The sequence below is a fragment of the Rhamphochromis longiceps genome, linkage group LG13 (assembly GCF_057381845.1).
Source record: "Rhamphochromis longiceps isolate RC_006_pf linkage group LG13, R_longiceps_female_GT1.1, whole genome shotgun sequence".
Taxonomy (NCBI): Eukaryota; Metazoa; Chordata; class Actinopteri; order Cichliformes; family Cichlidae; genus Rhamphochromis; species Rhamphochromis longiceps.
The window spans coordinates 10359245-10369963 of NC_140569.1; positions in this window are offsets into that span (position 1 = coordinate 10359245).

The following is a 10719-nucleotide window of genomic DNA, read 5'->3' on the forward strand; positions in this document are numbered from 1 at the left end:
TAAAGTTCAGAACAGTTCAAGACTGAACACGTGTGGCTTTCTTGGAAAGGCTGCCAGCAGAAAGCTGAAAAAAAAATCAAGGTTTTGCAACAATCCAGTAAAAGTAAAGACCTCGGCCTAATTGAAATGCTTTTTCAGGACCTTAACAGACCTGTGCATAAACTAATGCCTGCAAAGCTTATTGAAATGAAGCAACAATGTAAAGAAGAGTGGGCCAAAATTCCCCCATAACAATGTGCAATGCTGATAAAGTCATACAGAAAATAATAATTTCAAGTCATTGCTTCTAAAGGTGGATTTACAAGATACTGAATCATGGCGTGTACTCAGTTTGTACTTTGACTCAGAGTGTAACTTGTATTCGTGTACTTAAGAATCACCACTCAATAAGGTAGAAGTGGACCAGACCTTTGTGCCTCACTCTTTGTTACAGGTAACAAAGACAGTCTGAAATGTAAAAATCTGTGTTATAGTAGTGTATATCTCAAATCCAGTGCTAAATAAGGGAGGCACTTTTTTTTAGAAGATTAGGAAACCACAACAAACCACACAAGTAGGGATTAAAAAAGAAATATTGCTTGAAATAGTATTTACCCATCAGCTAACTCACTACATAAAAGCAGTGGACCTGACTTGTGAGGTGAAGAATCATCCAGTACAGACTTAATTCCTCGAGACACTAGGCTGGGGGAGTCATAGTTTAGCCTCATGCTGTCTGATCCTGTGTGATGTATCCTCCCGCTGGGGCGACTGCCACTGTGTAGTGATATATCTTGATAGGAGCAGATCCGCGATGGTACTGTTGGTCACCAACAGCATGAACATTTATAGACAGCACTGTTTGTGTGCAGCAGCACATTCTTTGACCTAAGCCTTTAGGTGTGATTCTTAATCTATCTGTGTGTGTGTGTGTGAGTGCTGTAAATTTCTCCCTTGTGGCCTAATAATGAATATTCAGCTGTCCTTCTCCTGCATCTCTTCTCCCTCTGGTCAGCTCTCACTCTTTCCTCCTCCTCCCTGATACTTTTATTCCTCAGCTCTTTGCTCATTCCCTCAGCAAACCACCCTCCATGTCTTTTCTTTTTCATTTTGTTCCCCATCCTACTCACTTGTTCGTGCTCATTTGGAAGATTGAGTTAGAGGTATTAGCCATGTTTTGCTCAGAGCTCTGTGGCATACCGTTAAATAGAAAGAGTGGAGGAGGGAAGAGAGAGTTCCTTTGAGGCTAAAGATGGCTGTCGTGTCTGCAGTGCTTGTAGATCAAATTAAAAAGCCTTGTTTAGTGAAAAAGCTTCACTGCATAACACAATGTCTTGTTAAAGTAAAATAAAGCCAAAGGATAAGCCTGTAGATATTGTATATGATGTCTAAATTACCTGTTAAACCCATTCTGGTTTCCCTTCTCTCTGGCTTACAGCTCCAACGCTATAGTAGTTTTTGGAAAACAATTCTTAAGTAGGAGTGTTATACAGACAGTATAGTTTATAGGATCAATTTATAAGCTTTTTGGCATCTGTTGTTAAAAAACATCGGGAAACTCAATAGGGTAGTTCACTGGGAAATAACATGAGTAAAGTGAATTGTTTTTCAATCAGGAACATTATAGTAATGAGAGGACTGTTGTTTCCACCTGCACTAATTCATATTCCATGGTATAACTCTCTTCTGGGAATTCCCTCTGCTTCCATATGCATACATGGAAAGCAGCAGTGAGACCCCTGCACATTAGATTACATCCTTCTGCATTCCCTTTTTATCCTATTTATATTTGCATCATAGATCAAGGAAGACTCTTTGAGTTTTATTGAAAGCTTAATGCTATTAATGCTCCTGCTACTGTTAAAAACCGTGGCATTACACACATAATGTAAATAAAGTATGTTCTGTGGTTTGGCCTTTTGTCTTCCAGTGACCTTAATGGAAAATATTTTAATGTTGATTTATTTTTGTATGTATTTTTATTTGTTATAGCTCAGAATGGTATAGATGATGCAAGAAGCAGAGGTAATGAAGGTGGTTGAGATTATTTACCTGGGGTCAACCATCCAAAGAAGAAGAGGGTGGGTAGAGGTGATTGTCAGGTGGTCTGAATTGTGTGTGAAAAAAAGGCAACTGGACTTATTTAGAGTTCAGCAATGGTTGTTCATTTCAGCATTAGAAATTAGTACATTAGGGGACCAGGCTAACTGGTTTGGAGACAAAGTTTAGAGAGTCGAGATCGAGAGGGCTATTGGATATATTGGGGAAAAGATGCTGAAGATGGAGGAAAGAGGAAAAGAGGAAGACCACAGAGAAGATTCACATATGCAGCGAAGGAGGACACACAGAGGGTTGGTGTGACAGAGGGGAATAAAAGGAGATGGAGAACATTTGAGGCATTGATGCGGCAGCATCTTGTCCAGTCTGGGGCAGAAAGCATTCTAGCATCTGTGTTAGCTGTAACAACGTGACAAAATTTTCTTTTACTGTAGGTGCTTTAAAGACTGAAAAATCTGCAGGACTGCCAATCAGAGACCATTTCTATTTTTAAATGAATTCAAGAGCGGTTTCACAAGCCAGGAAAAAGTTAGTTTCCTTTTGTGGTCATTTTTATGTAAACCACTTGGATTCAAACGAATGGAGGCTTTCTGTTCTCAAAGAGTATCCTTTTGCACAGAGTTCATCACTTGTGTATCACCTCGCCAAGGAGCATTGAAGCCGAAGGCACTTCCTCTATATTCGCATATACACAGAAAAAACAAAACTGCTGATGAGCCTTTTGATGAGGTACTGGTGAAGACAGTCGTTAGATGCCCACACATCTGATTCCCAGTACACCGTGATGGCCTGCAGAATTCAGGCACTGTCAGAGGATATAAATCATGGAGGAGGTGTCCCACCAACACACACACATATGAACACACACGGCTGTTCAGTACGTGGGAGGGAGCTGTCATATCCACTGTTGGATAATCACATGAATGTAAGGCTACCTTTCAGATCTTCAGATTTTTCTTTCTTTTCTCTTGTTGAAGTTGTGCAGTTAAACACAGTAGCCTCGTGATTCTGTCTTAAATAGAACTTGTTATCCTCTTGTGATGGACACTGTGTTCTAGATATGGCTAATGGTTCCACATAGAAAATGAATGCAGTCCTTTCTCTTCACTCATTCAAAGAGAATGGTATCAACGACTCGATTGGGACACACTGAATAGAGTCTCTGGCACCATAACTTGCAGGGCCATTAAGCACAGAAATTGCTCTGATGTGCTATTAAATGCTTACTTGCAACAATGTGACGATTTGGTAATCGGCAAGAAACGATAATACATCTACTCTAATGGACTATCCATGACAGATTGATCCCCAGGAAACAGTAAAGGTTATGATTTGAAAAAAGACTCACTGAATTGTAGCCAGCGAGCTGTCTCAACAGCAGACAGGAATGTTTGACGCCCCCAAGGCTTTTTGTCAACACACAAACACCTCAAAATCGTGAAAGTCTTGTGATATGACAGTGCAAGGGTGGAGAGATACGTAGAGCAGCCACGGGCCAAGCTGAACGCATTCTTGCTGAATGAGTCACTTTGGCCTGTGTGGCTCCACAACACTGCTTCTACAGTATCATGACTTTTAGACCATGTGGAGCTGCAGAGGTACAAATTTTTACCTTGTAAAAAACTACTTCAGTTCATCCTGCCATCAACTGGAAATCCTGTATTAAAATACACTCTGCATAAGTGTGTGTCTGTTAGTGACATAAAAAAAACAACCTTTCTTTTGACCTTGTCCAGGCAATTTGTCCACAACAGCTTTTCTAGTCCATTTTTTCTAGTCTTCAGGGTTCTTGAACTTGTACTTCAACATCTAGGGGCGCGTAGTGCAGAATAATGCACTAATCATAAATGTTAGCAGTGGAGTAAGAAGTACAAGATTTCCATTTGAAACATAAAATGAACTGGATATTTTCAGGTAAAGTATACTTACCTTAAAATTGCACTTAAGGACAGTACTTGTAGAAATGATCTTAGTTAAATTCCACTGCTGTAATTAATGTAAAACACTTACCATAACTGCAAACCATTGCTCATGTATTAATGATATACATTCACCGCTGGAGAGTTTATTTTTCCAATCTTAAATAATTTAGAGTCGTATGACGAGAAGAGGCAGGGTAATCCAAACAGGATGTCAGGACAGCAACTTATGGGAGGCAATTATCTCTCTAAAATGGAGAAGTGGATGCGAGGGATTGGAAGCTAACTCTCTAAGGTCTGAACCCTTGTGCAATCTAATGCACGCCTATGCAGCAGCATTTAACATTTTGCTCATTTTTGTTTTTGACATCGTTGTCAGAGGGGTGCAAATCTGCACCACTTTGACCCCTTTATTGGGATTACAGTGTTTGAGGAAGACACTTGATGATGTTTTCTGATCTGATGACATGCAGAATGAATGGTACCCTCTGTCTGAGTCATTAATTGGACCGATTTTTGCAAAGGTGTGTGGTGTTGTGGTTACATTTTGGTTTGGTTTAGTTCCTGAAACAATATGACAATTGTAACAGAAAGATCATGATTGGGTGTTTTCTCAATGTGAGATTTTTCTTAAACTCTCAGACAGAACTTGTGTCTTCAAAGGCACTTACAATCACTGGCTACTTCATTAGGTACACCTCTATAACTACTAGCACTACTAGTACAAATATCTTATTGGCCAGTCACATCTTTCGACATGTACACACGGCAGTGATGACCTCCCAAAGTTCAAATTATGTGTCAGAATGAGGAAGAAATGTGTTTTTATAGTCAGACTGGTTGGTTTGAGTATTTCAGAAATAACAAGGATTTTAATATCTTCCAACTATTTTTAAGAGTTTACCGAGAATGGTCTAAAAAAGAGGAAAGAAAACATATCCAGTGGCCAGAAGTCTTTGAGCTGATAGCGAGGCAACAACAGGTCAAATAACCACTTGTTTTACTCAAGGTCTGCAGACGAGCATAAATATGCAACCCTGAAGCAGATATAGCAGCAGAAGACAACACTAAATGTCACACCTGCTACAACTCAGCTGCACGAAGGCTCATCAAAACTGGACAATAGAACTTTGGAAACATGTTGCCTTTTCTGATGAATCTCAATTTCTAATGTAAAATTCAGGAGGCAGAGTCAGAATGTGGCCTGAACAAGTTCCTTACCATGTGGATCCTTTAATGACCACCCATCTTCTCATGCCTGCCAGGTTATGTGCCATGTCACAATCCTCAAATCATCTTAAAGTTGTGTCCTGAATATAACGATGAGCTCACTGATTTTAAATGGCCTCCACAGTCACCAGATCTCAATCCAATAGTTATTTTGGGATGTGATGGAACAAGAGATTCACATCGTGGATATGCAGCTGACAAATCTGCAGCAAATGCCCGATGAGATCATGTCAATGTGGACCAAAATCTCTGAGGAGGGGTTCCAGCACCTTGTTGAAACTATGCCATATAGAATTAACAAAACTGGGAAGGCAAATGGGGGCTGAATCTGGTACTAGCAGACACCAGGCATTTGTTCATAAATCAGCCTGATTAACGAAGTCTGTGACATTCTGGTGACCGAGGTGCTTCCCACCTCTTTTCCTATGACAGCTGGGTAGGTGCCAGCCTGATCGACAAAACCCTGAATTAGATAAGCAGAAGATGAATGGATGGATGGATGTTTACCAAGTGTTAAAAATAAGCTATCTGTGAAACCTTTGACTCTGTAGCAACAAAATGAAACAGGTTAAATGATGGTTAATTAGCTGATTTAAATGTTCAACCCAACAAAACTAGTAATGGGAGAAGCTATTTACAAGGAAAATAATAGGAAGATAATAGGAAATTTAATAACACACTACTCTAAACCTCATTCCAAAACACACAGAAACTACTCACATTTAGGTGGAATGATATTAAATGTTGAATTGGGTCTAAAAATGTTAACATAATGAGCTTTAAATACTGGAAGTCAGTATTTTTTACTGGTAGAAGAAAGGGGGTGACAGATAACTCTGAGTGGTCGTGACTTGATTAGCAAAAGAAAAATATTGTTATAATGACTTAAAATTATATATACTTGTGGAATTTTTTATTTCTGATTGACTACTAGACAGTTTTTGATTTTCCATCCTCTTATAATTATTCTACTGAAATGAAGCAGTCATCCTACAGGGGAAGACATCTTGGTTGGACAGTTGGATTTCTCTGAAGTTGCAGGGTGAAAAGGATTTGAAAGCTTCATTTTAAGGGGTCACGAGCCTGATAGTTTGGGACCTGCTGCTCTATACTCACTGTATCCACCCACCATCCAACCTGCCACAGGACTGCCTGTCCAAGACTCATCTGACAGCACATCACAGAGAAACACAGCAATTAATAGGATGGTACCTCTGCACCCTCGCTAATTAGGCTTTCATATCAGAGCGGCTCCCTGTAATTATGGCAGAAACTGGTCGCGCTGCTCTTATGCTCACTGCAAACACTCATTAATTGCCGGCAGTGAGCTCTAAACTCTGTGCCAGATATTCGCTCACAGTTCAGAGGCAGAAAGAACCCATAGTACACATACTGAACATGAGATATACACAGTACTGTGTGATTTAAATGCACAACAACTCCAGGGTTCAATTATTTTCCATTTTCAATTATTCCAAGGTATTTTCACTTTGGAATTGAACTGCAGATGTTTCAGTTTAAATTATATTTTGAAGACTTTGAGTATCATATGGGTGGATAAAGCATGTGTTTTCATACAAGACAGGATTATTGTCCATCTGTCATCAATCAAAAAGACTTTCAAGAAGAAAAAAACCTAGATTCAGCCACACCGACAAAAGAGGAAGGTGAAAAGGGTGACAAGTTTACACAACAGACATGCTGGCACACAATGCCTGAATAGAAACAATGAATATTTGGCAAAGAAAAGAGGATGAACAGGCCACTAATTTTAGTAGCTAGATTAATAACTGAAAGGATAGAAGCTGTGGAGGAAGACAGCATTGGGTGATGATGAGCAGGAATTTAACAGGATGACTAGTGGATATGCAATGTTGTGACTCAGACGCAAGCAAAGAACCACAATGGAAAATGTATGATTTTGCAAGCATGCTAAGTCCCTTTGGCAAAGTGGAAAACATGTGAAATTGCTGTTTTTGGTCCTATAGGCCACCTTTTGAATTGCAGTAGCTCATCTAGCAGAACCAGACTGCAGCACGATCCACAAGAAAACAAAAGCAATAAATTCTACACCAAACTCACCACCACTACAATAATCGTTTGCACCGCAGTACAAGCAGGCATTTTCTATTATTAAAGTGGAGCCTGTGGTGCTTGAAAGCATCTTTGTGCTTTACTTGTGCTGGGTTCAGTAAGGGAAAGTTGCAGTTGAGAACTTTTTAACGTCAGTGTTTACTGATTCATTGTTTATAAGAGTATTTTTAACCCTGTAATTTACTTTTTGTGAAGCTAATGTTGCCTGTGGGGATTGGTGCATATTTGGTGGATATTTTTCAGGCTTAAGTGACACACATTGAGTTATTAAATACTATTTTTTAAAGAAGCTTTTAAAATCTGAGGAGATTGAGATTTCCGTCTCCTGATGAAGCTGATGTGCTATGACACATAGATGCACAACAGCTACTAAACTGATTTTGTGCCACCACTGTAAATATTGCACTTTAAACATCGAGAGTATAAAAAAGAAAAATCACACATGACTATAGAAAAATCCACATCATGAAATGTTACTAAGCTCGTGAGCTTATCACATCACCCCACAACAGTGTTGAACCGCTGCAATGCACACATACACGTTTAAACATGCATGGAGAATATATTAATACCCTTCATGAGATATTTATGAAAGCAATTAAACCTTTACAGCATAGCAGACCATTACATGAATGAATGAATATTCTTTCAATTTCATTGTACCTGTGACAATGACAATAAAGAATATTCATTCATTCATACAGTAACTCATATATTTCCCCATCTTAGACACAATTCTGCCTCTTACAGCCAAAATCCGTAAAACTGCATATGAGTTGACATGAGTACATTTTATGACTTCTCTCTCTTTCTTTTATGTTGATGTTAGTTTATAGTAGAAGTGTTGTGATAATGATTAAATCCAGGTGACAGCTGCCAGTCCAATGTTTGCTTGTTCAGTGTTAGGCAGCATAAAAAAGTGATCACTATAAATACCTTATAAAGAAATAACGCAATAAAATGCTAAAAGAACATCATGAAGATCAGTTAATAGGGCAAAGTCTATAATGTATTTCAATTAAGGCTGTTGCTGCAGCATCTGTGTCACTTCCTGCTTAATCCCACCTTATCCACGTGTAAAAATGAAATTAAAATAAAAAGGAAGAAACACTGAGCATTTTGGTAATAATAATACTTTTGAACGAGCTTTGTCAGCAATAAAAAAAAAAAAAAAGACCACAGTTGTGCGGGTAATAGGATCAATGATGTATTTAAAGCTCTAGCTCCAGTCTCAGATCAGTTTGAGTGCTTCTCAGATATATCAGCAACGGGAAAACATTTCAAATTCTCTTCAGGAAAACGGCACTGTTTCTGCTTCAAGACGAATGTATCATCGAGGAAGATGTTGCAAGCACATGTGCTAAATGAAAAGAAAAATGTCTTGAAGGAGGAGTGCATTAGTATAATAAAATCATAGTGTGCGCAGGGAATCATTATTGTCACCAGGTGCCACATTTTGAAGTGGCTGATTCTCTTTTTTCGGTGAGGCCCAGTTACAAACCGAATGCCATAATTTAGTGGGCATGCAGCTCATTGCTTTGTGCCAATATTAAAATATTGCGGCATCGCATCTCAGCGCGTGCCGTGATGGATGCTGCGCGCACGAGCTGTTCTGGTGTCAGCTTTAAACCTCGTGTACGCAAACTCCAAATGGACCGGAGAGGTTGTGAAACTGAACCGCGATCTGCAGCTCCTAGTACACCAGAAAAGATCTCGCGTGGCTTGCATCCCACCTCCACCACTACAGCCGGAGGGAGAGAGTGGAAAGAGGTCTCACTCCGCTACTTTTTCTTTATTCTCTGCTTTGTGAAAAACCTCAAAACAAAACAAAACGAAACGGCCAGAAGAGAAAACATTAATTCAGTCTAGACCACAGCTTTTATGCACCAGTAGAAACATAATTTTGTTATTCCAGTGTGATCTATAGGGATGTCAAAATGTAACTATATTATAATTTGTATTATTTTATATTATTAATACATATAATATATTATGTATTTAGGTTTTTAAATTACTATCTTTATATTCAGACATTAGGCAAAAGCATGCACACACATAATCACTGAGTTTGCTAGCCTATAATAATATAAAATGAAGCATTGATTGCATAGACGCTAGTAGATATTGCATTTCTTTTTTGTAGAGGCTTAATATAAGTTTGGCATACTATTACCACAGCAAGAGGATGACGTCTGTCAGTCAAGTGTTTTTGATTTGTGGATTCTTTCTTATTCTATCGCTGGCCAGCTCAACCCAATTTTTTCAAGACAGTTTTATTTATATAACACCACAACAACAGTGGCCTCAAGCTGCTTTATATTGTAAGGAAGATACACTGCAATAATAGGTCATGTCGACTGTTCACTGCAGGCCCAAATCAGCTCATGTCATGTCTGCCAATGGGCATGTGGGCTACTGGCTGCAGCACTTCAACACTTTTGTGTTTGCATTTAATAATACACTGTAAAAGCTGGTGGAAAGATGTTCTCAAAATTAATTACGTTCATAAAACATTAAGTTATGATTTACCGTTCTTCACCTGATAAAATGTTAAGACATAACTTTCACAGGCTGCTTATGTGAAGTGATCTCCTGAATATATATATGTGCTGGTTCTGTTATAAATGGGAGCTATTGAGCATTTATGAACTCTACCAGAATGGCTTTTCATTATTAAAATCTCTAAATAATGTTATTTTATGTTTTATTTGTTGATTTTTAATTTGCCACAGCATACCTCACACAAAAAAACATACAAGAGGGTCCCCACACACAAAAAATACATGGAGAATTAAAGACAATGCAGTTGCCACGGCATATGGTATCTTGTTTACACATAAATAATTCCTCCATTTGTATAATGAATAAATGCTAAACACACTGGTATTAATGGCAATTTTCTACTCAATTTGAGCAAACACTTTGTTCCTACAAGCCTCATTCACACATTCATACAACCCTTTGTTTACTGTGCCTAAGCACCTTTAACCAAACATTCACATACTCACACTCCAATGCATCAGGGGCAGCTCTACGTTCAGTATTTTGCCCAAGGATACTGAGACTGACATACAGGTTAGAAGAGCCAGGGAATCTGATCACTGACCTTTCGATTAGCCACCCGTGTGGCTCCCGATCAAATGTGCAGAGGTAGAACAGGTAAACTTCCAAGTTGGGAGAATAACTTTTTTGCCAAAGCCACTGAAAAATATCTGTCCAAATCATTTGTCTTTTACGTGGCCTGTGCTGCCTCAGGTTATCTTATGTCTGAAAAGTTTTAACTGTTCTCCCTTTAAATCATTTTTTCTTGTTTCTGATTGGCTACCGGTTGCAAACACGAGAGATACACAAAACACAAGGTTTGAACGAGAGATGAGTGGGGCTCAGCGACAGCTGTGTACCTCGCCAGGTGCTTTTCTAACTCGTCTACGTCACATTT